Source organism: Triticum dicoccoides, chromosome 6A (genome assembly GCF_002162155.2).
Source record: "Triticum dicoccoides isolate Atlit2015 ecotype Zavitan chromosome 6A, WEW_v2.0, whole genome shotgun sequence".
Taxonomy (NCBI): Eukaryota; Viridiplantae; Streptophyta; class Magnoliopsida; order Poales; family Poaceae; genus Triticum; species Triticum dicoccoides.
Genome location: NC_041390.1, coordinates 613,933,962 through 613,961,050, shown reverse-complemented (window position 1 = coordinate 613,961,050; position 27,089 = coordinate 613,933,962).

The window sequence follows — 27,089 nt, the reverse complement described above, 5'->3', positions numbered from 1 at the left end:
ATGTGCAAGAGCATCACTCAAACAAGTTGGTTCTCCAATATGACTGAGGAAAGCACGCTTAACTTTGTCATACCTGACCGTACCATCAGTGTATTCTTTTTCCTTGATAATACCTGACTGTAATATGGAATGCCGACGTGGAAGTGTTAGTGATGTGTGCATGGGCACAGAAAATCCCGGTTCAGAAACTGGCGCAGGAGATCCTGTGGCCGACGGTGATGTAGAAGCAGGCGCAGAAAATCCCGGCTCCTGATCCAAGGAGGATGCCCGTGGAGAAGCTGCAGTAGATCCTGGCGCATCCAGCGCGTGATCCAAGGAGGACCCCAGCCCCACAGGCGCGTCGCTCTCGTCGGCTGGGTCGAGGCACGGGCTCTCGTCGTTTGGCGCGCCACATGGAGACACGGTTCCCCCCGTGCGAGGGCAGGCGTGTGGGCTGGCTGGGTCCACCTGACGCAGCCGGTCGGCCACATCTGCTGCGGGAGGGCTGGAAGCCACCGGATTGGCTGCACGCGAATCCGGCTCGGGGCGCTTAGCAGGCGCAGTCCTGACGCGTGGATCGGCACGAGATCACGCGCCGCTGCTGCCGCTGCTGTCAGGGAGATCAGCCTCGTGTTCTGCGCCAAGTCTGTCCTTTCCTGCACACATAAAATCACAGCCTGTTCCTGCACATATATCATCAGAACCACTGTTTTGAGTGGAATTTTGCACACTGTCAGCCTTATGTAATTCACCCCCGTGATCTGAAAGAAGTTCTATCTCAGCACGAAGAAGGGCTCCGCCGTTTGGACGAAGTTTGGCAAAAGGAAAAAGGGTTTCATCAAACACAACATCCCGAGAGATATATATGCGTCCAATTCCAACTTCTAGGCATTTATAACCTTTGTGAAGATTGCTATAACCAATAAAGACGCATTGAGTAGAACGAAACTCAAGTTTATGACGATTGTATGGACGTAGGTTGGGATAGCAAGCACACCCAAATATTTTATGAAAGTTGTAGTCGGGTGTTTGATGATAGAGACACTCTAATGGATTGACATTGCCAATAACTTTGCTACGAAGACGATTTATAAGATATGTGGCAGTGATAAAGGCTTAATCCCAATATTTGAGAGGCATGGATGCATGAGCAAGAAGGGATAAACCAACTTCAAAAATGTGACGGTGTTTCCGTTCACGGAGCCGTTCTGTTGATGAGCATGAGGACAAGAAACATGATGTTCAATGCCTATGCTACAGAAAAAGGAGTTGAGTTTTTCATACTCCCCTCCCCAGTCACTTTGGACTGTCAAAAATTTTCGATCAAAGTATCGTTCAACAAGTTTTTGAAACACTTGAAACACAGAGAAAACCTCAGATTTGTACTTAAGCAAATAAATCCATGTAAATTTGCTATAATCATCAATGAAACTAACATAGTATTTCTTTCTGCCAAAGGAATCTCTTGCATGTCCCCATACATCACTGAAAATAAGTTCTAAAGGAGCATGAGATATACTATTCGACTTCGGATAAGGTAGTTGGTGACTCTTGGCATATTGACAAGCTTCACAAACAGACTCACTAATTGAACTATGTGACAACAAGAGGTTACCTTTATTGACTACTTGTTTAACGATGATCGAAGATGGATGTCCTAATCTTTGATGCCACCTTGCCAAAGAGGGCTTGATGACGGAGAAAACTTGACAACGCTTGCGACTAAGTGCTCCGGATGTGATGGGGTAGATACCTCCAATGCATCTACCGTCATGAAGGAGTTCCCTCATTGCCCGTTTCTTGATAAAAAAAGTAACGAGGGTGAGTTTCAAAGAAGACATTATTGTCATGAGCTAAACGAGACATGGATGCAAGATTTTTATCCGCTTGAGGCACATGAAGAACATCTTTGAGGACTAGATCACGTTTAAGTGTAGGGGAATTAATAAGGGCCTGGCCAATGTGTTGAATATCCATACCTCCACCGCTTGCGGTGTGAATTTGATCGCCGCCATGGTACTGTTCACGAAGAGCAAGTTGTTCTAGCTCGCTTGTGACGTGATCCGTGGCACCAGAGTCCACGCACCACACCCCTTCTCCTCCTTGTTCGCGCATAGCCGCAACAACATGTTTAGCATCAGGAACGAAGTTCTCATCATAGTGATGCCAGCAGTCCATGACTTCATGGCCCGGCTTCTTGCAGAGTTGGCAGCGAGGACGTGCTCGGGATGAAGAAGAAGGGCGACGGCTGTTGTTGTTGTGGAAGCCGCCACCCCGGCCCTGTTGTTGTAGTTGCTGCCGCCGCTGCCGCTGTTATCGGAGTAGTCGGCGTTGCTACACCCACGGCCGCCGCTGCGCTGCCCCTGGTGACCGTGCCCATAGCCGCGGCCACGAGAGACAGAGTTGGCGAAGGACTGCCGGACGTTGGCGCCGTGAAGAAGGCTGAGGCGGGCGTCGAAGCTCAAGAGCTAACTATACAGCTCCTGAACCGTGATCGGCTCCACCCGAGCGGGGAGGGAGGAGACCACAAGGTTGTAGTCCATGTCGAGGACGGCGAGGATTTTGGACACGATCTCCTGATCGGAGAGCGCGGCGGCGGTGCAGGCGACTTCATCGGTGAGGCTTTTGATTTTTCCAAGATATTCTGCCATAGACATGTTACCTTTTTGAAGATTCGTGAGCTCAATGCGCGTGTTGATTGCTTGAGCCTGGCTTTGAGCAACAAACATGGCATGGATCGCACTCCATACTTCGGCCGGCGTCGAGAGCATCGCGACCTGTGCAAGGATCTCACGGGATAGGGATCCCATCAAGAATCCTTGGAGCTGCTGCTGATGTGTGTACCAGAGGGGTCGTGCAAAGTTGACTACCTATTCGTCCTTGCCGTCCTTGGTGATGGTGAGCGTGGCCGGCGGTGGCGGGCTCTGCGGGTTGAGGTGGTGTTCCATCTGGGCCCCCTTGATCTGGGGCAGCACAATGGCTTTCCAGAGCAGGAAGTTCCCCTCATGAGCTTCTCTTGGGGTGGCGATCCGAGCAGGGAGGTGTTGGTGGAGGTGGAGGAAGAAGAGGAGGCAAAAGCGGATGATGATGATGTGGTGAGCGTGCCCATGGTGCTGGCCGTCATGGTGGCGGTGGTGGTGGACATGTTGTTCGATCGCTGCGGTAGCTAGATGCAATCTATTCCTGATCTATTGAGGAAGAGGCTCTGATACCATGTGAGAAGAATTGGGAAGCGTAGAACCCTTCGTTTGGGCCGCATTGCATTATATAGAGAGTACGCCGTGGCTTACAAGAAAGGAGGAATCGATCGAGAAAGAGAGATCGATCATGTTCGGTTACAGGAGGTTTAACAGAAGAAGAGATAAGAGGAGATAAGATTACAAAGTTTAAAACTACTCTCCTATCTCTATACAATATATTCTAACACTGGACATATGCAACAACCACAACCAAAAGATACACACATTGCAGAGATATCATGGTTTTGAGTTAACTTGTGCAATGGAATGAAGCAATAACAAAGCCATTTTGTCACCGAAGAGTTCTCATGTTAGACTGTGTATATATAGAACACAAGGAAAAACGATGATAGACAAGCAAAAAGAATGCTCGAATTAAATGAGGTCCTGAAACAGAATAGTATCGCTGATGACCTTAATTTTTTCAACAAAACAGGCAGTAATAGAACAAAACATACATTTTTATATGTCAGTGAGACTAAGACAGTAATGTTCCTCAATCCTTAGTAGTACTCCCACGTAAACAAATATAAAAGCGTTTAGATCACTACTTTAATTATCTAAATGCTATTATATTAGTTTACAGTGGAAGTAATTTATAAGAGATTTATGCACAGACGCTAGAATGGGTGCCTTGGTGAAGGAACAGTGGCAGTCTGCCACTACGTTAGGGAGGGTTGTTCAATTCTTAAATGGGTCAAGAAAACTCTAATTATTTAAAGACTCACACAGTATGTCCAAAGAGGGTTTTCCTGTCAGCTCATCAAAGATACTAACACTTGGATCTGGAACCTACATGCTAGGGCCAAATTGACTAACACGAACCAAGAGTGGAGAATTAATAGAATCCTTTGGATTACAAATTGATCAGTGTGAAAGAAACCGAACCAACAGAAACGCAACAACTTATGGCAAAAAGTGCTCGCAATTTGTTTATCCCCTCAGAAGCGCCAAGCTGATAGACATTGTGTTCAAAAAAAATAGAAGATAGGAAGATTAGTAAAAGACCTCTCGTATTAGCACGTCCACCTAAAGTACACAGCTGAATCGTATTGAAGGGCACGTACGCTCTATCTTTGTCCTCTCGTTCTTCCATCCTTTCAAGAGTTGCATGAAACAGATCACCAACCATAATATGATGCAGAAAAACTAGAGGGTAGTTTAGTCGTCGGAAGTGCGTCGACGTAGCATGGGCGGTAAGGGCTGGAAGTGCGTCGACGTAGCATGGGCGGTAAGGGAACGCAGCGCCGATGCCATGAAAATGTTGTTGGGTAACGTAGTAATTTCAAAAAAATTCCTACGCACACGCAAGATCATGGTGATGCATAGCAACGAAAGGGGAGAGTGTGATCTACGTACCCTTGTAGACTGACAGCGGAAGCGTTAGCACAACACGGTTGATGTAGTCGTACGTCTTCACGGCCCGACCAATCAAGCACCGAAACTACGGCACCTCCGAGTTCTAGCACATGTTCAGCTCGATGACGATCCTCGGACTCCGATCCAGCAAAGTGTCGGGGAAGAGTTCCGTCAGCACGACGGCGTGGTGACGATCTTGATGTACTGCCGTCGCAGGGCTTCGCCTAAGCACTGCTACAATATTATCGAGGATTATGGTGGCAGGGGGCACCGCACACGGCTAAGAATATGATCACGTGGATCAATTTGTGTCTCTAGGGGTGCCCCCTGCCCCCGTATATAAAGGAGCAGGGGAAGGTGCGGCCAGCCAGGAGGAGGGCGCGCCAGGAGGAGTCCTACTCCCACCGGGAGTAGGATTCCTCCCCTTTTCCTAGTTGGAATAGGATTCGGGAGGGGAAAAGAGGAGAGAGAGAAGGAAGGGGGGGGGGCGCCCCCCTCTCCTTGTCCTATTCGGACTAGGGGGGAGGGGCACGCGGCCCAGCCCTGGCCACCTCTCCTCTCTTCGACTAAAGCCCACTAAGGCCCATATACCTCCCGAGGGGGTTCCGGTAACCTCCCGGTACTCCGGTAAAATCCCGATTTCACCCGGAACACTTCCGATATCCAAATATAGGCTTCCAATATATCAATCCTTATGTCTTGACCATTTCGAGACTCCTCGTCATGTCCGTGATCACATCTGGGACTCCGAACAAACTTCGGTACATCAAAATGCATAAACTCATAATATAATTGTCATCAAAACCTTAAGCGTGCGGACCCTACGGGTTCGAGAACAATGTAGACATGACCGAGACACGTCTCCGGTCAATAACCAATAGCGGAACCTGGATGCTCATATTGGCTCCCACATATTCTACGAAGATCTTTATCGGTCAGACCGCATAACAACATACGTTGTTCCCTTTGTCATCGGTATGTTACTTGCCCGAGATTCGATTGTCGGTATCTCAATACCTAGTTCAATCTCGTTACCGGCAAGTCTCTTTACTCGTTTCGTAATACATCATCTTGCAACTAACTCATTAGTTGTTATGCTTGCAAGGCTTATGTGATGTGCATTACCGAGAGGGCCCAGAGATACCTCTCCGACAATCGGAGTGACAAATCCTAATATCGAAATACGCCAACCCAACATGTACCTTTGGAGACACCTGTAGAGCTCCTTTATAATCACCCAGTTACGTTGTGACGTTTGGCAGCACACAAAGTGTTCCTCCGGCAAACGGGGGTTGCATAATCTCATAGTCATAGGAACATGTATAAGTCATGAAGAAAGCAATAGCAACATACTAAATGATCGGGTGATAAGCTAATGGAATGGGTCATGTCAATCACATCATTCTCCTAATGATGTGATCCCATTAATCAAATGACAACACATGTCTATGGTTAGGAAACATAACCATCTTCGATTAACGAGCTAGTCAAGTAGAGGCATACTAGTGACGTTTGGTTTGTCTATGTATTCACACAAGTATTATGTTTCCGGATAATACAATTCTAGCATGAATAATAAACATTTATCATGATATGAGGAAATAAAATAATAACATTATTATTGCCTCTAGGGCATATTTCCTTCAGTCTCCCACTTGCACTAGAGTCAATAATCTAGATTACACAGTAATGATTCTAACACCCATGGAGCTTTGGTGCTGATCATGTTTTGCTCGTGGAAGAGGCTTAGTCAACGGGTCTGCTATATTCAGATCCGTATGTATCTTGCAAATCTCTATGTCTCCCACCTGGACTAGATCCCGAATGGAATTAAAGCGTCTCTTGATGTGCTTGGTTCTCTTGTGAAATCTGGATTCCTTTGCCAAGACAATTGCACCAGTATTGTCACAAAAGATTTTCATTGGACCCGATGCACTAGGTATGACACCTAGATCGGATATGAACTCCTTCATCCAGACTCCTTCGTTTGCTGCTTCCGAAGCAGCTATGTACTCCGCTTCACATGTAGATCCCGCCACCATGCTTTGTTTAGAACTGCACCAACTGACAGCTCCACCATTTAATGTAAACACGTATCTGGTTTGCGATTTAGAATCGTCCGGATCAGTGTCAAAGCTTGCATCAACGTAACCATTTACGATGAGCTCTTTGTCACCTCCATATATGAGAAACATATCCTTAGTCCTTTTCAGGTATTTCAGGATGTTCTTGACCGCTGTCCAGTGATCCACTCCTGGATTACTTTGGTACCTCCCTGCTAGACTTATAGCAAGACACACATCATTTCTGGTACACAACATTGCATACATGATAGAACCTATGGCTGAAGCATAGGGAACATCTTTCATTTTCTCTCTATCTTCTGCATTGGTCGGGGATTGAGTCTTACTCAATTTCACACCTTGTAACACAGGCAAGAATCCTTTCTTTGCTTGATCCATTTGAACTTCTTCAAAACTTTGTCAAGGTATGTGCTTTGTGAAAGTCCAATTAAGCGTCTTGATCTATCTCTATAGATCTTAATGCCCAATATGTAAGCAGCTTCGCCTAAGCACTGCTACAATATTATCGAGGATTCAAATGACAACACATGTCTATGGTTAGGAAACATAACCATCTTCGATTAACGAGCTAGTCAAGTAGAGGCATACTAGTGACGTTTGGTTTGTCTATGTATTCACACAAGTATTATGTTTCCGGATAATACAATTCTAGCATGAATAATAAACATTTATCATGATATGAGGAAATAAAATAATAACATTATTATTGCCTCTAGGGCATATTTCCTTCAGTCTCCCACTTGCACTAGAGTCAATAATCTAGATTACACAGTAATGATTCTAACACCCATGGAGCTTTGGTGCTGATCATGTTTTGCTCGTGGAAGAGGCTTAGTCAACGGGTCTGCTATATTCAGATCCATATGTATCTTGCAAATCTCTATGTCTCCCACCTGGACTAGATCCCGAATGGAATTAAAGCGTCTCTTGATGTGCTTGGTTCTCTTGTGAAATCTGGATTCCTTTGCCAAGGTAATTGCACCAGTATTGTCACAAAAGATTTTCATTGGACCCGATGCACTAGGTATGACACCTAGATCGGATATGAACTCCTTCATCCAGACTCCTTCGTTTGCTGCTTCCGAAGCAGCTATGTACTCCGCTTCACATGTAGATCCCGCCACAACGCTTTGTTTAGAACTGCACCAACTGACAGCTCCACCATTTAATGTAAACACGTATCCGGTTTGCGATTTAGAATCGTCCGGATCAGTGTCAAAGCTTGCATCAACGTAACCATTTACGATGAGCTCTTTGTCACCTCCATATATGAGAAACATATCCTTAGTTCTTTTCAGGTATTTCAGGATGTTCTTGACCGCTGTCCAGTGATCCACTCCTGGATTACTTTGGTACCTCCCTGCTAGACTTATACCAAGACACACATCATTTCTGGTACACAGCATTGCATACATGATAGAACCTATGGCTGAAGCATAGGGAACATCTTTCATTTTCTCTCTATCTTCTGCATTGGTCGGGGATTGAGTCTTACTCAATTTCACACCTTGTAACACAGGCAAGAATCCTTTCTTTGCTTGATCCATTTGAACTTCTTCAAAACTTTGTCAAGGTATGTGCTTTGTGAAAGTCCAATTAAGCGTCTTGATCTATCTCTATAGATCTTAATGCCCAATATGTAAGCAGCTTCACCGAGGTCTTTCATTGAAAAACTCTTATTCAAGTATCCTTTTATGCTATCCAGAAATTCTATATCATTTCCGATTAGCAATATGTCATCTACATATAATATCAGAAATGCTACAGAGCTCCCACTCACTTTCTTGTAAATACAGGCTTCTCCAAAAGTCTGTACAAAACCAAATGCTTTGATCACACTATCAAAGCGTTTATTCCAACTCCGAGAGGCTTGCACCAGTCCATAAATGGATCACTGGAGCTTGCACACTTTGTTAGCTCCCTTTGGATCGACAAAACCTTCCGGCTGCATCATATACAACTCCTCTTGCAGAAATCCATTCAGGAATGCAGTTTTGACATCCATTTGCCAAATTTCATAATCATAAAATGCGGCAATTGCTAACATGATTCGGACAGACTTAAGCATCGCTACGGGTGAGAAGGTCTCATCATAGTCAATCCCTTGAACTTGTCGAAAACCTTTTGCGACAAGTCGAGCTTTGTAGACAGTAATATTACCGCCAGCGTCAGTCTTCTTCTTGAAGATCCATTTATTCTCAATTGCTTGCCGATCATTGGGCAAGTCAACCAAAGTCCATACTTTGTTCTCATACATGGACCCCATCTCAGATTTCATGGCTTCAAGCCATTTTGCGGAATCTGGGCTCACCATCGCTTCTTCATAGTTCGTAGGTTCATCATGATCTAGTAGCATGACTTCCAGAACAGGATTACCGTACCAATCTGGTGCGGATCTTACTCTGGTTGATCTACGAGGTTTAGTAGTATCTTGTTCTGAAGTTCCATGATCATTATCATTAGCTTCCTCACTAATTGGTGTAGGTGTCACATAAACTGGTTTCTGTGATGTACTACTTTCCAATAAGGGAGCAGGTACAGTTACCTCGTCAAGTTCTACTTTCCTCCCACTCACTTCTTTCGAGAGAAACTCCTTCTCTAGAAAGTTTCCAAATTTAGCAACAAAAAGTCTTGCCTTCAGATCTGTGATAGAAGGTGTATCCAATAGTTTCCTTTGGATATCCTATGAAGACACATTTCTCCAATTTGGGTTCGAGCTTATCAGGTTGAAGTTTTTTCACATAAGCATCGCAGCCCCAAACTTTCAAAAACGACAACTTTGGTTTCTTGCCAAACCACAGTTCATAAGGCGTCGTCTCAACGGATTTTGATGGTGCCCTATTTAACGTGAATGCGGCCGTCTCTAGAGCATATCCCCAAAACTATAGCGGTAAATCAGTAAGAGACATCATAGACCGCATCATATCTAGTAAAGTACGATTACGATGTTCGGACACACCATTACGCTGTGGTGTTCCGGGTGGCGTGAGTTGCGAAACTATTCCACATTGTTTTAAATGTACACCAAACTCGTAACTCAAATATTCTCCTCCACGATCAGATCGTAGGAATTTTATTTTCTTGTTACGATGATTTTCAACTTCACTCTGAAATTCTTTGAACTTTTCAAATGTTTCAGACTTATGTTTCATTAAGTAGATATACCCATATCTGCTTAAGTCATCTGTGAAGGTGAGAAAATAATGATATCTACCACGAGCCTCAACATTCATCGGACCACATACATCTGTATGTATGATTTCCAATAAATCTGTTGCTCTCTCCATAGTACCGGAGAATGGTGTTTTTGTCATCTTACCCATAAGGCACGGTTCGCAAGTACCAAGTGATTCATAATCAAGTGGTTCCAAAAGCCCATCAGTATAGAGTTTCTTCATGCGCTTTATACCGATATGACCCAAACGGCAGTGCCACAAATAAGTTGCACTATCATTATCAACTCTGCATCTTTTGGCTTCAACACTATGAATATGTGTGTCACTACCATCGAGATTTAATAAAAATAGACCACTCTTTAAGGGTGCATGACCATAAAAGATATTACTCATGTAAATAGAACAACCATTATTCTCTGATTTAAATGAATAACTGTGTCGCATCAAACAAGATCCAGATATAATTTTCATGCTTAACGCTGGCACCAAATAACAATTATTTAGGTCTAATACTAATCCCGAAGGTAGATGTAGAGGTAGCGTGCCGACTACGATCACATCGACTTCTGAACCATTTCCCACGCGCATTGTCACCTCGTCCTTAGCCAATCTTCGCTTAATCCGTAGTCCCAGTTTCGAGTTGCAAATATTAGCAACAGAACCAGTATCAAATACCCAGGTGCTACTGCGAGCATTAGTAAGGTACACATCAATAACATGTATATCACATATACCTTTGTTCACCTTGCCATCCTTCTTATCCGCCAAATACTTGGGGCAGTTCCGCTTCCAGTGACCAGTCTGCTTGCAGTAGAAGCACTCAGTTTCAGGCTTAGGTCCAGGTTTGGGTTTCTTCTCTTGAGTAGCAACTTGCTTGCTGTTCTTTTTGAAGTTCCCCTTCTTCTTCCCTTTGCCCTTTTTCTTGAAACTAGTGGTCTTGTTGACCATCAACACTTGATGCTCCTTCTTGATTTCTACCTCCGCAGCTTTCAGCATTGTGAAGAGCTCGGGAATAGTCTTATTCATCCCTTGCATATTATAGTTCATCACGAAGCTCTTGTAGCTTGGTGGCAGTGATTGGAGAATTCTGTCAATGATGCAATCATCTAGAAGATTAACTCCCAATTGAATCAAGTGATTATTATACCCAGACATTTTGAGTATATGCTCACTGACAGAACTGTTCTCCTCCATCTTGCAGCTATAGAACTTATTGGAGACTTCATCTCTCTCAATCCGGGCATTTGCTTGAAATATTAACTTCAACTCCTGGAACATCTCATATGCTCCATGATGTTCAAAACGTCGTTGAAGTCCCGATTCTAAGCCGTAAAGCATGGCACACTGAACTATCGAGTAGTCATCAGCTTTGCTCTGCCAGACGTTCATAACATCTGGTGTTGCTCCAGCAGCAGGCCTGGCACCTAGCGGTGCTTCCAGGACGTAATTCTTCTGTGCAGCAATGAGGATAATCCTCAAGTTACGGACCCAGTCCGTGTAATTGCTACCATCATCTTTCAACTTTGCTTTCTCAAGGAACGCATTAAAATTCAACGGAACAACAACACGGGCCATCTATCTACAATCAAACATAAACAAGCAAGATACTATCAGGTACTAAGTTCATGATAAGTTTAGGTTCAATTAATCATATTACTAAAAGAACTCCCACTTAGATAGACATCCCTCTAATCCTCTAAGTGATTACGTGATCCAAATCAACTAAACCATGTCCGATCATCACGTGAGATGGAGTAGTTTCATTGGTGAACATCACTATGTTGATCATATTTACTATCTGATTCACGCTCGACCTTTCGGTCTCCGTGTTCCGAGGCCATATCTGTATATGCTTGGCTCGTCAAGTATAACCTAAGTATTCCGCGTGTGCAACTGTTTTGCACCCGTTGTATTTGAACGTAGAGCCTATCACACCCGATCATCACGTAGTGTCTCAGCACGAAGAACTTCCGCAATGGTGCATACTCAGGGAGAACACTTCTTGATAATTAGTGAGAGATCATCTTATAATGCTACCGTCAATCAAAGCAAGATAAGATGCATAAAAGATAAACATCACATGCAATCAATATAAGTGATATGATATGGCCATCATCATCTTGTGCTTGTGATCTCCATCTTCGAAGCACCGTCGTGATCACCATCGTCACCGGCGCGACACCTTGATCACCATCGTAGCATCGTTGTCGTCTCGCCAATCTTATGCTTCCACGACTATCGCTACCGCTTAGTGATAAAGTAAACCATTACAGCGCGATTGCATTGCATACAATAAAGCGACAACCATATGGCTCCTGCCAGTTGCCGATAACTTGGTTACAAAACATGATCATCTCATACAATAAAATTTAGCATCATGTCTTGACCATATCACATCACAACATACCCTGCAAAAGCAAGTTAGACGTCCTCTACTTTGTTGTTGCAAGTTTTACGTGGCTGCTATGGGTTTAAGCAAGAACCAAACTTACCTACGCATCAAAACCACAACGATAGTTTGTCAAGTTGGTGCTGTTTTAACCTTCGCAAGGACCGGACGTAGCCACACTCGGTTCAACTAAAGTTGGAGAAACTGTCACCCGCTAGCCACCTTTGTGCAAAGCACGTCGGGAGAACCGGTCTCGCGTAAGCGTACGCGTAATGTCGGTCCGGGCCGCTTCGTCCAACAATACCGCCGAACCAAAGTATGACATGCTGGTAAGCAGTATGACTTATATCTCCCACAACTCACTTGTGTTCTACTCGTGCATATAACATCAACACATAAAACCTAGGCTCGGATGCCACTGTTGGGTAACGTAGTAATTTCAAAAAAATTCCTACGCACACGCAAGATCATGGTGATGCATAGCAACGAGAGGGGAGAGTGTGATCTACGTACCCTTGTAGACCGACGGCGGAAGTGTTAGCACAACGCGGTTGATGTAGTCGTACGTCTTCACGGCCCGACCGATCAAGCACCGAAACTACGACACCTCCTAGTTCTAGCACACGTTCAGCTCGATGACGATCCCCGGACTCCGATCCAGCAAAGTGTCGGGGAAGAGTTCCGTAGCACGACGGCGTGGTCACGATCTTGATGTACTGCCGTCGCAGGGCTTCGCCTAAGCACTGCTACAATATTATCGAGGATTATGGTTGCAGGGGGCACCGCACACGGCTAAGAATATGATCACGTGGATCAATTTGTGTCGCTAGGGGTGCCCCCTGCCCCCGTATATAAAGGAGCAGGGGAAGGTGCGGCCGGCCAGGAGGAGGGCACGCCAGGAGGAGTCCTACTCCCACCGGGAGTAGGATTCCTCCCCTTTTCCTAGTTGGAATAGGATTCGGGAGGGGAAAAGAGGAGAGAGAGAAGGAAGGGGGGCGCCGCCCCCCTCTCATTGTCCTATTCGGACTAGGGGGGAGGGGCGCGCGGCCCAGCCCTGGCCACCTCTCCTCTCTTCCACTAAAGCCCACTAAGGCCCATATACCTCCCGGCGGGGTTCCGGTAACCTCCCGGTACTCCGGTAAAATTTCGATTTCACCCGGAACACTTCCGATATCCAAATATAGGCTTCCAATATATCAATCTTTATGTCTCGACCATTTTGAGACTCCTCGTCATGTCCGTGATCACATCTGGGACTCCGAACAAACTTCGGTACATCAAAATGCATAAACTCATAATATAACTGCCATCAAAACCATAAGCATGCGGACCCTATGGGTTCGAGAACAATGTAGACATGACCGAGACACGTCTCCGGTCAATAACCAATAGCGGAACCTGGATGCTCATATTGGCTCCCACATATTCTACGAAGATCTTTATCGGTCAGACCGCATAACAACATACGTTGTTCCCTTTGTCATCGGTATGTTACTTGCCCGAGATTCGATCGTCGGTATCTCAATACCTAGTTCAATCTCGTTACCGGCAAGTCTCTTTACTCGTTTCGTAATACATCATCTTGCAACTAACTCATTAGTTGTTATGCTTGCAAGGCTTATGTGATGTGCATTACCGAGAGGGCCCAGAGATACCTCTCCGACAATCAGAGTGACAAATCATAATCTCGAAATACGCCAACCCAACATGTACCTTTGGAGACACCTGTAGAGCTCCTTTATAATCACCCAGTTACGTTGTGACGTTTGGCAGCACACAAAGTGTTCCTCCGGCAAACGGGAGTTGCATAATCTCATAGTCATAGGAACATGTATAAGTCATGAAGAAAGCAATAGCAACATACTAAAAGATCGGGTGCTAAGCTAATGGAATGGGTCATGTCAATCACATCATGCTCCTAATGATGTGATCCCATTAATCAAATGACAACACATGTCTATGGTTAGGAAACATAACCATCTTCGATTAACGAGCTAGTCAAGTAGAGGCATACTAGTGACGTTTGGTTTGTCTATGTATTCACACAAGTATTATGTTTCCGGATAATACAATTCTAGCATGAATAATAAACATTTATCATGATATGAGGAAATAAAATAATAACATTATTATTGCCTCTAGGGCATATTTCCAGTGAGGATCCCCTGGAGGAAATATGCCCTAGAGGCAATAATAAAGTTATTATTTATTTCCTTATATCATGATAAATGTTTATTATTCATGCTAGAATTGTATTAACCAGAAACATAATACATGTGTGAATACATAGACAAACAGAGTGTCACTAGTATGCCTCTACTTGACTAGCTCGTTAATCAAAGATGGTTATGTTTCCTAACCATGGACAAGGAGTTGTTATTTGATTAACGGGATCACATCATTAGTTGAATGATCTGATTGACATGACCCATTCCATTAGCTTAGCACCCGATCGTTTAGTATGTTGCTATTGCTTTCTTCATGACTTATACATGTTCCTATGACTATGAGATTATGCAACTCCCGTTTGCCGGAGGAACACTTTGTGTGCTACCAAACGTCACAACGTAACTGGGTGATTATAAAGGAGCATTACAGGTGTCTCCAAAGGTACATGTTGAGTTGGCATATTTCGAGATTAGGATTTGTCACTCCGATTGTCGGAGAGGTATCTTTGGGCCCTCTCGGTAATGCACATCACATAAGCCTTGCAAGCATTACAACTAACATGTTAGTTGTGAGATGATGTATTACGGAACGAGTAAAGAGACTTGCCGGTAACGAGATTGAACTAGGTATTGGATACCGACGATCGAATCTCGGGTAAGTAACATACCGATGACAAAGGGAACAACGTATGTTGTTATGCGGTCTGACCGATAAAGATCTTCGTAGAATATGTAGGAGCCAATATGGGCATCCAGGTCCCACTATTGGTTATTGACCGGAGACGTGTCTCGGTCATGTCTACATTATTCTCGAACCGTAGGGTCCGCACGCTTAATGTTACGATGACAGTTTGTCACACCCTAGCTAGTCATGCATCAGAGTGTGTGCATCATGTTTAAAATTCCATTTAATTTGAAATGGGGATTTGTGGGACCCTCAGAATCATTTTGAAAAAAATGACCCAAATAAAAATTTCTCCAAAAGGGTCCAAGAAAATGCTCATGTTGCTCTCTGAAAATATTGGACAGAGATAAAAATCAAACCAATATTTTTAAGAGCTCATAGGTATTTATTTTGGGCATTTGGAATTAATGCATAAATATTTGCATTGGAAATATATTAGTTATATATATTAATATATGTCCAAAAATTATGCCACCTGTTGGGGAGCTCTGGAATAATATATCTAGCTCCTGCAAAAATTGGCATAAGGTTATAAAATGATTTAATATTTTATTTAAATCAAAACAAATGTCAGAAATTAGAAAACAGAAATAAATAAAAGGGAGAACCTTACCTGGGATCCTCCCTGTGCAGCCCAGCCAGCTGGCCGGCCCAGCCAGCAGGCGGCCCAGCCCGCCTCCCTCCTCTGTCGTCTTCGTCCTCGACAGAGGGAGGGGAGTGTGGCCGGCGTGCGCGCGCGCCACCGCGCCACGCCACCTGCTCGCCTGCCTGCCTGCCCCTCCCCTCCTCGTCTGGATGGCCTGGGACGACGCCACGCCCTTCCACCTGCTCTCTCACTCTCCCTCGGTTCTTCCCCTCCTCCCCCTCGCTCTCTCTCTCACGGCCGAACACCACCATCGCTGCCGTTCGCCATAGCAGCCGCCACCGGCCACCCCTCGCCCCTCCGCTGAGCTCAGGAGCTCCGCCGCGACCTCCTCTTCCTCCCCAGCAAGCCAAGCCCCTCCGGAAGCCCTGCATCGCCGCCCACGTCGCCGTTCCCCTCCTCGGCCACCGGAGATCGTCGCCGTCGATTCGAGAGCTACCGGACGTCCCCGAGCCCGCTAACCCTCCCTGCAGCTCCGCGGTGAGCCGCTGAACCGATTCCCCCTTGCCCCGTCGTCCCTAGCATCCTGTAGTTGCCGTCCCCTTGAGCTCCGAAGCTCGCCGCCGCCGTGCCTCGTCGCCGCCGTGGCTGGAGCCGTTGTAGCTCGAAGCCGAGCACACCATCGTGCTCCACACCTCTCCAGGAGCACGTAGCACGCACCAACGCCTCCCCTAGCGCCCTGCATCGCCTAACCCGCCGTTGGCCGAACTCCGGCCGCCGCTCACGAGCTCGCCGTCGTCGGTACCGGCCACCACAGGCACGGCCACCACCACCGTTCGACGCGCGGGAGCAAGGGCTCTCCAACGAGCCCAAGCACGGCCTCGCCCGTGCCCTGTAGCGTGTTTCCGCATCGCGCCGCCGTCTCGGGCCTCGCCGGCGTCATGTCGCCGGTGGGTTTGACCCACCTTGACCACGGCAGGACCCCCCCTGTGTCCCTGACAGGTGGGCCCAACCCTATTAGCTAATTAGGATTAGCACTAACCGAATTAGTTAAACTAACTACCCCCCCTGACACTGACCAGTGGGCCCCAGCGCCACTAATTCCTAATTAGGATTAAACTAACCCTGTTTAACCCCCCTGTCACTGACGTGTGGACCCCACACGTCAGGTTTGACCTCAGCCAGCCGCAGTTGACCACTGACGTCATGCTAACGTCATGCTGGCGCAATATATATATTTCTGGATTTAATTTAAATCAGGAAATTCCAGAATATTATTTAAACTTCAAAAATTCCTAACTTTTATTCTGTAACTCCAAATCAGACAAATTATATATGAAAAATGATCAGAAAAATCCAATCTATCCATCTGTACTATTTTCATGCATGATCAAACAAGTTAAATTGATGTTTTAAGCAGATTAAGGAAAAGCACTTTAAAAGGCCATGTTTGAGTTTGAAATTTGAATCTTTGATTCAAATTTGTTCAAACCCTTCTGGTTTTAGTTGCATTAGCCCAACACACTCATATTGCCATGTTTCATGCATGCATCATATTGTTGCACATTGTTTGGTGATGGTTGTGTATCGGTGTCCTTTACGACAGGTTCTGCCTCCGAGGAGTACCGTGATTACCCTAACGAAGAACCGTATCAGTGCATCGAACCATCAGGCAAGCAACCAACCATTTGATCATATCGATACAATCCCATGTTCTCGCTCCTGCTCTCTTTCACTGCATTAAGACAGCGCGTTTCAAACTGCTGTGTGCTACGGTAGTTGAACCCATTTCCTCTGCATGACCTGTCATTGCCACAGTAACTAGATGAAACCCACTAGCATGTGTAGGAGTTGATTGAGCCATATGCATGTGTTGTTCCTACCTTGCTATGCCTGCTATGCTTAGAGTCGTGTCAGGTCTGGCTCATCTGGGTGATGGGCTAGAGTGAAATGTTTATGTCGGTAATGAGAGTGGTGTGGTGAACACGATTTGGTAAAGGTATCGATGAGAGGCCATGTAGGAGTACATGGTGGGTTGTTTCATTGAAGCCGACCTTAAGCACTGAGATCTGTATGTGTGATTTAAGAATCAGCTACTACCATGCATTGGGCCCGAAACCAATGGACCCTCTCGGCTTCTTATTCACCCTAGTTCTCCGTCCAGGAGTTGCAAGTAGTTTCTGGTGTTTGTAGCCTACTGGAGGCCGTGGACAGCGCTGACCGTAGGGGTGGGCTGTGATGCGGTAGGTACGTGGCACGGTGTACCGAATACCCGTTAGGTATCTCGGGAACCCTGTTCACATCGTTCGGGGCCGTATAGGAAACCTCGGCCGGACTCCCTGCGGATGGAACCTGGATAGGCGATAAACCTGGACTGGAGGCTTAGGTGGTTAGGTAGGTCGTGGCCGACACCCACGTTGGGCTTCCGCTTGAAGGTTGCCGAGTACATGTCGTGTAAACGATGGTAAGTGGTGAGAGCGTGTATGAAGAGGTACACCCCTGCAGGGTTAACATGATCTATTCGAATAGCCGCGTCCGCGGTAAAGGACTACTTGGTTGCCTATATAGTTCATAGACAAGTAAATGGAAACTACTAAAAGCCTCAAGATAAGTGTGAGTGCCGAGGATGGCTCTTCCGTAGGAAGACGGAGGCGGATCCTCGGTAGTGTATTGAAGTGGTGAGTAGTGGACTCGTGTGCGCAAAACCATTTCAAGTTGAAGTATCGTAGGATAGTCTAGCCAAGAGTCAAAGCTGGCTTGCTGCAATAACTCCACCAACCCTTAATGATAATATGCATGTATGTAGGATCTGATGTAAGTCTTGCTGAGTACCTTTGTACTCATGTTGCTATAATTTACATTTTTTTACAGAAGACGCTGCAACCCCTTCTGATGGGTTCTATGTAGACGTTGACATCAACGAGTAGGCTAAAGGCCCAGGTGGTGACCCTGAGCTTGTGAAGGACCATGTAGTATAGCTAGGCTTTCCAAGCCTCTTTTATTTTACTAGTTGTCTGTACTCAGACAAGTTACTTCCGCTGCTGGTTTGTATGACTGTATGACTTGAATGTTGGGTCGTGAGACCCGTACCTTTGTGTATGTTATGTATGGCTCCCTGAGCCTTAAATAAAGTACTTGTGTCGTAGAGTCATGTTGTGATGCTTCGTTGTATTTGCACATATCGAGCATATTGTGTGTATGATTGAAATGCTTGGTATGTGTGGGATCTGACTATCTAGTTGTTTATCTTTAGTAGCCTCTCTTACCGGGAAATGTCTCCTAGTGTTACCGCTGAGCCATGGTAGCCTTCTACTGCTCTGGAACACTTAGGCTGGCCGGCATGTGTCCTTCTTCGTTCCCGTGTCTGTCCCTTCGGGGAAATGTCACGCTTTGAGTACCGGAGTCCTGTTAGCCCGCTACAGCCCGGTTTACCGGAGTCCTGCTAGCCCAGTGCTACAGCCCGGACCCACTTGCTGATGACCGACACGTTCGAAGCTGGGTCATGGATGCCTGTCCCTGTAAGTCTGTGCCACTTTGGGTTTACGACTAGTCATGTCAGCCCGGGCTCCTTATCATATGGATGCTAGCGACACTATCATATACGTGAGCCAAAAGGCGCAAACGGTCCCGGGCAAAGGTAAGGCGACACCCGTGGGGATACCGTGCGTGAGGCCGCAAAGTGATATGAGGTGTTACCGGCTAGATCGATGTGACATCGAGTCGGGGTCCTGACAGTGTTGGTATAGAGGCCATGTAGGAGTACATGGTGGGTTGTCTCATTGAAGCCGTCCTCAGGAACTGAGTTCTGTGTTTGTGATCCATGATTCAGCTACTACCATACATTGGGCCCTGAAATATGACCCCGCTCGACTTCTTATTCACCCTAGTCCTCTGTCCAGGAGTTGCAAGTAGTTTCTGGTGTTTGTAGCTTACTGGAGGCCGTGGACAGCGCTGACCGTAGGGGTGGGCTGTGATGCGGTAGGTACGTGGCACGGTGTACCGGATGCCCGTTTGGTATCTCGGGAACCCTGTTCACATCGTTTGGGGCTGTGAGCGAAACTCCGGCCGGATCTCCTCATGGATGGAACCCGAATAGGCGATAAACCTGGACTAGAGACTTGAGTGTTTAGGTAGGTCGTGGTCTACACCCACGTCGGCTTTCACTTGAAGTCTGCCGAGCACATGTCGTGTGCAGACGCTAAGTGGTGGAAACATGTATGAAGAAGTACACCCCTGCAGGGTTAACATCATCTATTCGAATAGCCGTGTCCGCGGAAAAGGACTTCTGGGTTGCTTATATCAGTTCATAGACAAGTGAAAGTGGATACTCTAAAATACGCAAGATAAGCGTGAGTGCTATGGATGGCGTTCTCGTAGGGAGACGGGAGCGGATCCATAATGGTGTATTGATATGGTGAATATGTGGACTCGTGTGCGCCACCTCAAAAAAGTTACTCGCAGTCGTAGTTCAGGATAGCCACCGAGTCAAAGCTGGCTTGCTGCAGTTAAACCCCACCATCCCTTTGTTGATAATGATGCATATGTAGATAGTTCTGATGTAAGTCTTGCTGGGTACATTTGTACTCACGTTTGCCTATTTTATGTTTTTGCAGAGAGACTTCAGTCTCACTAGTATTTCCGCGTGGTCTTCGACGTTTAGCTTGTTACCTCAGCTACGATCTTGTGCCTCGGCAGGATTTGGTAGATAGTCAGGCTTCTCAGCCTTTTTCATTTATAGATGTCTGTACTCAGACATGATAGCTTCCGCTTGTGCTTGATTTGTATGCTCTGAATGTTGGGTCATGAGACCCATGTTTGTAATATCTCGCTCCTCGGAGCCTATTGAATAGATTACTTGTGTCGTAGAGTCATGTTGTGATGCTTCGTTGTATTTGCACATATCGAGCATATTGTGTGTATGATTGAAATGCTTGGTATGTGTGGGATCTGACTATCTAGTTGTTTATCTTTAGTAGCCTCTCTTACCGGGAAATGTCTCCTAGTGTTACCGCTGAGCCATGGTAGCTTGCTACTGCTCTGGAACACTTAGGCTGGCCGGCATGTGTCCTTCTTCGTTCCTGTGTCTGTCCCTTCGGGGAAATGTCACGCTTTGAGTACCGGAGTCCTGTTAGCCCGCTACAGCCCGGTTTACCGGAGTCCTGCTAGCCCAGTGCTACAGCCCGGACCCACTTGCTGATGACCGACACGTTCGAAGCTGGGTCATGGATGCCTGTCCCTGTAAGTCTGTGCCACTTTAGGTTTACGACTAGTCATGTCAGCCCGGGCTCCTTATCATATGGATGCTAGCGACACTATCATATATGTGAGCCAAAAGGCGCAAACGGTCCCGGGCAAAGGTAAGGCGACACCCGTGGGGATACCGTGCGTGAGGCCGCAAAGTGATATGAGGTGTTACCGGCTAGATCGATGTGACATCGAGTCGGGGTCCTGACAGCGTTGGCATCAGAGCCGGACTGCCTGTAGGTTCTCCAAGCCAAACTGGTCGATGTTGAGTCTAGAAATTCTTTAGTTATATGTAGGGGAATTGTTTGTGGGTTGGAACGTAAGGCTCTTTTTACTCCTTTATCTTATGACATTCTGATCTGAGTCAGTCCATTCTTCCACCGGGGGTTAAGGAATTAGGATCTATTCTCTCTATCAGGATCACGTGTTACTAATCAGTAGTACCTTATAGGTATGATGGATACAAGCCTAGTTCAGTTCTTTTACCACATTATGTTGCTAGGATGGTCTCAGAACTTTGATATGATGATGTTGAGTGTGTATGAGATCCTTTGTCAAATGTCTCAAAATCCTTCTTGAGCATTTACAGCTGTTATGCTGCCGAAATTTTGCTAGAAATTCTAATGCCTTTGCATTATGATTGTGCTTTCAGATGGCCACTCGCGACCTCAATCAAGTGGTTCGCCTGACTCGATGCCTAGATGTACCCGGCCATACTGCCAAGTTGGTCAGGGTAATGACTGAGGCTGGATACCGCTGGTATCCTGAGTACACGGTCGAAGAGCAATTTCGAGACTTTAATCAAAGCCAGTATCTCTGCACTGTCAGGATATTTCCATCTTATCCTGGATCCACCGAGCCCCTTCACTGCTCCTACAGACTCGGGGTTACTATTGAGATGGCTGTGCAGGATGCCGCCTACTCTATGATGACCATCATGCGAGTCAGATCTGGTCTATTTCGGGACTCTGATTTCCGGTATATGCCAGGATCACTTCCGGGAGCACAAGGGTATCTCCAGGCTATCTATGCTGACCCCACTCAGGAGGATTCATGGACTCGCACCACTGCTGAGATGCTCGAGGATAAGGACCGTGAAAATCGGGCCTTGAGGTTAGAGCTCTTCAATACCCGTGCTGACCACTGGGCCACGTTGACTCGGTTCGCACCGGCGGTGCAAGCTGGATATTCAGATATGCGCGATCTCTATCCTGTGAGATCTGCTCTGCCAGACGTGATGGGTTGGCGTGATGTAGGAGGCATCACCCCACCTCGCGGTCCCCGCAGGCCACCGTCTGTTGGTCCAAGGCCTCATCCTAGCCCCTATGGTCCACAAGCTCCGCGAGATCGTCTGTTTCCGGATGATCATGTTGAGCTTCCAGGCTATGGAGGTGACTTCTACGAGGACTACTACGGATCGGTCTGAGTTAGTGATAGTATCACTAGTTCGCACTAGCTGTGTCGTCTATCGTCCCGTGTGACTCGTGGGATATGACCTAGTTTGTACTCTTTCCGGAGGAGTAGAAAAATAATGTAAAGGAGCTTGGAATGCCTCCGATGAGATGTAATCCTCTTTTCACCGTAATAGTACTTTGTTTGGTCTTGTACTAAACCCTGTATGGTGTGTATGATGATGGAAAAAAGAAGCAGTTTCTGTATTTACCATGTCATATGGATGATCATCTTGCATTTCGAGTTATACCTTACATTTTATATCCTATGTCGGAATTTTATCATCCTGACTAAATCATTGTCTTGTTTACCTAGGATGGTCAACACGCGCGCTAACCCTGCTCCTCAAGAGCAGGCCGAAGGTAGTGAAGTCAGGGATGAAAATCTGCCTCATCCTCCTTCACTAGCCGAGGTTATGATGGAAGCTGAGAGAAACAAGCGGGAGACCAACCGTTTGTTGGAGCGTATTGAACAGAACACGGCACACCATCAGAGGACTAACGTGGTGTCACTCAGTGATTTTATCAAATTGCATCCACCCACGTTCCACCACTCCGTCGAGCCCCTCGACGCTGATGACTGGCTTCGCAGTATCGCTCACAAACTGCGTTCCGCGCTGGTAGCGGAGGCTGACAAGGTCACCTTTGCTGCATATCATCTTGAAGGCCCCGCCAGTCTATGGTGGGAGAATTATGGAGCTATGCGCCCAGCGGGCCATGTCACTACTTGGGCTGAATTCAGTGAGGCTTTCCGTGAACATCACATTCCGGAGGGTCTCATGGACCGTGAACGTGAGGAATTTTGCAGTTTCACCCAAGGCCGACTATCTGTGGATGCTTACAGCAGGGAGTTTGGTAATCTCGCACGATATGCAACTGAGGAAGTGTCTACTGATGCCAAGAAGCAAGCAAGGTTCCGTAAGGGCCTTAGTCCTGAGCTTCGTCGTGACCTCCGTCTGCATGAGTGCACATCTTGTCAGAAACTTGTCAACAAAGCCATCAGTGCTGAAACTGGTCAGACTGACTATGACGCAACACGCAAGCATGGCCGTGACATGGGTTCCTTATCCGGAGCTGGTCCTCAGAAGCGCCGCGTGTGGGTACCCAACACCGCCCTGCCACCCAGGTTCACACCGAGGCCATCTTTCCAGGCGCCTCGCCCTGTTCAACAGTCTGCACCGGCCAAGCCTTATGGGGGTCCAACCAACAATGCTCCTCCACGTACCAGTTCCGTGACTTGTTTCAAGTGTGGGGAATCTGGTCACTATATGCGTGAGTGTCCCCAGACCAACCCCAACCAGTCTGCTAAAGCTGTTGGCCGTGGCAAGCCGACAGGAAAAGTATTCCACGCCAAGCCGGTCACCGCCTCACGTGGCCATGTCAACTGTATCTCTGCCGAAGAAGCTCAAGAGGATCCCAACGTCGTTCTTGGTACGCTTCTTGTTAATTGCCACCCGGCATCTGTTCTTTTCGATACAGGAGCCTCTCATTCTTTTATATCTGAAAACTATGCTCGTTTGCATAACATCGCATTCGGTGATATGCCAACCTCTATGGTAATTCAAACTCCGGGATCCAAATGGCAAACTTCTAGAGTAAGCCATGGAAATGAAATCCAAGTCGACAGACTTGTTTTCCTTGCCTCTTTGATAGCCCTTAAATCTTCAGATATTAATATCATTTTGGGTATGGACTGGATGTCAGCTCATCAAGCCAAAATTGATTGCTTCTCTAGGACTGTTCAACTCACCCATCCTTCGGGGAAGATAGTCAATGTCTTGACCCGAATAGCCAAGCGACAATTATATTCTCTTAACGCCAGCCCTTTGCCAGACCTTGAGGACATTCCGATAGTCCGTGACTTCCCGGATGTTTTTCCAGAGGAATTGCCAGGTGTTCCACCTGACAGGGATGTTGAGTTCGTAATAGACCTCATTCCAGGAACCGTTCCGATTGCTAGAAGACCTTATAAGATGGCACCACTAGAGCTAGCCGAGCTTAAGAAACAACTCGATGAGTCCCTGAAAAAGGGTTTCATCCGACCTAGCTCATCCCCGTGGGCTTGCCCCGTCCTATTCGTCAAGAAGAAGGATGGTACGGACCGGATGGTTGTAGATTACCGACCTGTCAATTTGGTCACAATCAAGAACAAATATCCGCTCCCCAGGATCAACGACCTTTATGATCAGCTCGCTGGATCCTCAGTCTTCTCCAAGATGGATTTGAGGTTGGGCTACCATCAAATCAAAATCAGAAACGGGGACATTCCTAAAACGGCCTTTGTTACTCGTTATGGCCAATACGAGTACACCGTCATGTCCTTCGGATTAACCAACGCTCCAGCCACCTTTTCTCGGTTAATGAACTCAATCTTCATGGAGTATTTGGATAAATTCGTCGTAGTTTATCTCGATGATATACTCATCTACTCCAAGAACGAGGAGGAACATGCCGAACATCTAAGGCTAGTGTTGAAGAAACTTCGAGAGCATCGCCTTTATGCCAAATTTTCTAAATGTGAATTCTGGTTGTCAGAAGTGACCTATCTGGGTCATGTAATATCTGGTAAAGGTATTGCTGTTAACCCTGAGCGAGTTCAAGCCGTCCTTAATTGGACTCCACCTGAATCGGTCAAGCAAGTTCGGAGTTTTCTGGGCTTAGCGAGCTATTGTCGTCGCTTTGTCGAGAACTTCTCCAAGGTTGCCAAACCTCTAACCGAACTCCTCAAGAAAGATAAGAAGTTCGAGTGGACTCCACAATGTGAGCACAGCTTTCAGGAACTGAAAAGACGCCTGACCTCTGCTCCCGTACTGGTACCGCCAGACTTCTCCAAGGACTTTGTTATCTACTGCGACGCCTCGCGACAAGGACTAGGTTGCATTCTTATGCAAGATCGACACGTAATTGCCTACGCTTCACGGCAATTGCACCCACATGAGGAGAATTATCCTACTCATGATCTAGAGCTTGCAGCCATAGTCTATGCACTTAAGACCTGGCGGCATTACCTCCTCGGTAATCGTTGCGAAGTATTCACTGATCACCAAAGTCTGAAGTACATTTTCACCCAACCGGATCTGAATCTCAGGCAAAGACGTTGGGTTGAATTGATCACAGACTTCGACTTAGGAATAACCTACACCCCAGGGAAAGCCAACGTCATGGCTGATGCGCTAAGTCGTAAATCTTATTGTAACAACCTGATGTTACAACAAAGTCAACCGCTTCTCCATGAGGAATTTCGGAAGCTTAACCTTCACATTGTACCTCAAGGTTTTCTTTCCACCTTGGTAGCAAAACCTACTCTTACGGATCAAATCATCGCTGCCCAAAAGCGAGATAAGGGAATATCTAAAATCAAAGAGAACATTGCTAGCGGAGGTGCTAGTTGTTTCTCCACAAATGATCATGGTGTTGTGTACTTTGAGAACCGTCTAGTGGTTCCCAAGAACCAGCATCTACGGCAGTTGATCCTTAAGGAGGCTCATGAATCTCCTCTCACTATTCATCCCGGTAGTACTAAGATGTATCAGGACCTACGCCAGAGGTTCTGGTGGACTAGGATGAAGAGAGAAATTGCTCAGTATATTGCTAATTGCAACGTCTGTCGTCGTGTAAAAGCAGAGCATCAACGGCCTGCTGGCACCCTTCAACCCTTAGCTATTCCTGAATGGAAATGGGATAAAATTGGTATGGATTTCATTACCGGTTTTCCCAGGACCAAGAGAGGGAATAATGCTATCTTCGTCGTTGTCGATCGTCTTTCCAAAGTAGCCCATTTCCTACCTGTTCGTGAGAGTATAACCGCTAGTCAGCTGGCAGACTTATACATCTCCCGAATAGTGTCTCTCCATGGTGTTCCTTTGGAAATTAACTCGGATCGAGGAAGTCTTTTCACCTCTCGATTTTGGGAAAGTTTCCAAAATGCTATGGGAACTCGTCTCTCCTTCAGCACCGCTTTCCACCCTCAGTCGAGTGGTCAAGTGGAACGCGTCAACCAGATTCTAGAAGACATGCTTCGAGCCTCTGTTATCTCATTCGGAATGGACTGGGAGAAGTTCCTTCCATTTGCCGAATTCGCTTACAACAACAGCTATCAATCTAGCTTGGGTAAAGCCCCTTTTGAAGTTCTCTATGGACGATGGTGTCGAACACCCCTTAACTGGTCAGAGACCGGGGAAAGACAATTCTTTGGCCCGGATATGATTCAGGAAGCGGAAGAACAAGTTCGTATCGTCCGTGAAAAGTTGAAAACAGCTCAATCTCGTCAAAAGAGTCAATATGACCGAAAACATAAGGCTATGACTTTCGAGGTTGACGAGAAGGCTTATCTTCGGGTCACCCCTCTGAAGGGAACCCATCGTTTCGGTATCAAAGGCAAATTGGCTCCTCGTTACATTGGACCTTTTCGCATTCTCGCCAAACGAGGAGAAGTTGCCTACCAGTTGGAACTACCTCCGCACCTCTCCAGAGTCCACGATGTCTTCCACGTTTCCCAACTCAGGCGTTGCTTCTCGGATCCTATCCGTGAAGTGGACCACGAAACGCTTGATCTCCAAGATAACCTTACATATCGAGAGTACCCCATTCGTATTCTCGATCAAACCGAACGTACCACCCGACGTCATAATATCAAGTTTCTCAAAGTTCAATGGTCGCACCATTCTGAGGATGAAGCAACTTGGGAAAGGGAGGATCGTCTTCGACTTGAGTATCCCGCCTTCTTCCCGGA